The 3,306-nt window shown below is 50.1% G+C and overlaps 1 long non-coding RNA gene across 1 annotated transcript in view; it reads right to left on the minus strand.

Moving 5' to 3' along the window:
• The window catches only part of LOC125032676, a 26,412-nt gene that overhangs the window by 6,092 nt on the left and 17,014 nt on the right, over positions 1–3,306 (minus strand). Inside the window, exon 2 of the long non-coding RNA XR_007115559.1 lies at positions 1,348–1,352. This is a non-coding gene — a long non-coding RNA (uncharacterized LOC125032676). The remainder of the gene's footprint in view (positions 1–1,347; positions 1,353–3,306) is intronic.

Genomic DNA, 3,306 nt, shown 5'->3' on the forward strand with positions numbered 1-3,306 from the left:
CACAATGCACACACACACCACATGTCCTCGCACACGGCCCCACAAAAAAAAAAACACACACACACAAGTACACGCACACTGCACACACACAACACAATGTACTCGCACAAGTCGCACACTCACACACATGTACTCGCACACGCACACACACACATGTACTCGCACACCAAAACGCACACACACCCACATGTACTCGCACACGCACACACACACACATGTACTCGCACAGCACACACAACACACATGTACACCGCACACTCACAACACACACACATTCTCGCTCACGCACCCACACACACACAAGTACCTCGCACACACACACACAACACGTACACGCACACGCCACAATCCTACACACACACGTACACGCCACACCAACACATACACCACACGTACACCACACGCACACATACACACACACATACACACACAACATTACACACACACCACAGCACATACACACACACATAAAGATACCCACGACAAACAGACACACCACACACACGTCACACACTCACACACTCGCACACACTCACACACTCACGTACACACACCCCCTCACCCACTCACACCCACTACACACCCCCCACCCACTCACACCCCACCCACCCACACACCAGCCCCACAGCCCACATGCAAAAATCCCACCCACCCCTGCATACCCCAAACACCCACCCACCCACACTTTCATATGCAAACAACAAAAGCCCATGCACACACATGCAACACACACCCAGCACAGCCCAAACATGCCACACAAACATGCACACACAAACAACACAAAACACAAACACACACACACACACACACAACCCACACACACACCCAAACACAACCCACACACACACAACACAAACCCACAAAACCCAACACCACACGACACAACACAACACGCACACCCCTATGGCCACACACACACATATGACACACCACAATATGGACACACACACACACAAAGGACACACACACCCAAAAGGACACACACACACACATAGGGACAACACACACACAAAATGGACACCACACCACATATGGAACAAAACACAAAACACACACACACATTTTGCACAACCCAACACACCCACACACACCCACACACACCACCACACACACACACACACACCACAAACAACACACACACACACCGGACGCGCACACGCACCCGAAACACCCATTAAAAAACACCCCACCATAAACCAAGCACACACACTTTACTCATCACACACACATGTACTCACGCACACACACATGTACTCACGTACACACACATGTACTCACGTACACACACATGTACTCACGTACACACACATGTACTCACGTACACACACATGTACTCACTCCACACACATGTACTCACGTACACACACATTCTCAGGGTACACACACATGAAACACACGAAACACACACTGTACCCACACACACAGACTCACAAAACACATGTAATCACACACCCCACACACACACAACACACAGGGCATTCGCACACGACCCCACACCAACACACCCACACAGCAACCCAAGAAAAAAAAAAACGCAACAGGGCACCCCCACACACCACAAAAAACACACACACCCCCACACACCCCAAAACCAACGCAAAACGCAACACCCCCACGCTTCGCACACCACCAACCAACACACGCACACGCACACGCACACACACCCACACACCACACACACACCCACACACACAACACACACCCCACACACACACACCCCAAAAACCACGCACACACCACCACGCAACGGGGCCGCGCCGCGCGCCCCACACACACCACACACCACACACACACCACACACACACACCCACCCCACCAATGCACCAAAGCGGCGCTACAAACAAACTAACAAGCATAAACCCTCGCAGGCCATAGTTTGCACATTCACACTAGCCCTGACAGACACCACAACGCACAGATACAGAGGCACGGATACAACATTTGAACGGTTATCAGTAGGTATACTAGAATGTGACTATTGTTGCTGGTGTCATCTGAAAGCATTTTCTTATCTGACATATCTGATAATGGAGTTGGCGATTATGTGGCAACAAATTTTACTCGTATTACTCCTGTGTCTTCTTGTACACGCAACTTTCCCATTTTAATGTTTTTGAGTGTATTCAGCTTTCCGAGAGGCATAGGCGGCAGGAGAAATGTGAGTAGAGAACAAAAAGTCGATGCTTCAAGAAAATGAGTAGGTTCGGCAGATTTTTTTTTTTTTTTCGAAGAGCAAACAAACAAGTGAGGCAGGCGCGTCACCGGAAGGCGTCCCGAAATAGGATGTGCGGGTATTTTAAGGTTGTTGGTAAGAGTGGCGGTGCTAGGGCTGTTCCCTCGGCTAAAGCTCAGCCAGTGATTTTTCTTTGTCAGTGAGTGCATATCTGTGCCTGAATGCGTGCGTACCAGGGTTTTAAGCCTCGCATTGACGTGACGTTCTTTATGTGTGCTTATTTGTGGAGGCGTCATCTCTTTCATCCCTAAATATACCCACCTTTCCCTGCCAGAATCCCTGCCGCTCAGAGGCGTAGGAGGAGAAGGAGGAAAGAGGAGCGTGGCGGAACTATCATTCATCAAGTATCCACCTTTCTTCTCGCACTTTCTTTGGTCCTCTTGCTTTCCTTTATCTTGCACTGTCTTCACTCGCCTCTCCTTCATATCTCTTTGCTTTCCTTCATCTTGCTCTATCTCCACTTGCCTCGCCTTTCAATCTCTTTGGGTTCCTGCTTCCCCCCTCCTTTTTCTTCCCAACCCCCACAAACCCCTTCTGCTTCCCCCTTCCCAACACCCCCTAATTTGCTTCCCCCCTTTTTTTTCACACCCCCTTTGCTTCTCTCCCTCCCTCCTAACCCAACCCCTTTGCTTCTCTCCCTCCCATCATCCCTTTCTCATCTCCCTCCAGTCTAACCCAGTTTTTCCCTCCCTCCTCCCATCACCCCGTCCTTTCTTTGCCATCCCTTCCTTGCCCTCTTCCCTCTTTTTTTCTTGACCCGTTTGCCCCTTTCCTCCCCCCCCCCTCCCTTTTTCCCCCTTTCCCCTCTCATTCCTTCACGAGTTCCGTAGGTCTAGAAACCCCGTCCATTCAAAACAACCAAATACGTTTTTCCATCGTTCGTAACAATTAATTCAACAAATCGAAGGGGAAAACCATATCAACCCCCGTGTAGTGGACTACCGAAGGCGTCAGATACAGTAACTGCTGCTACGGGAGCATTGCTCTTAACCGCCGGAACCTTTTCTGAAAAATGTCGCCTACGCGGAACTCTTGGCACAGCGAATGCAGGACACAATGGCACGTCTCAGAGA

Source organism: Penaeus chinensis, chromosome 15, assembly GCF_019202785.1.
Source record: "Penaeus chinensis breed Huanghai No. 1 chromosome 15, ASM1920278v2, whole genome shotgun sequence".
In the NCBI taxonomy this organism is placed as follows: Eukaryota; Metazoa; Arthropoda; class Malacostraca; order Decapoda; family Penaeidae; genus Penaeus; species Penaeus chinensis.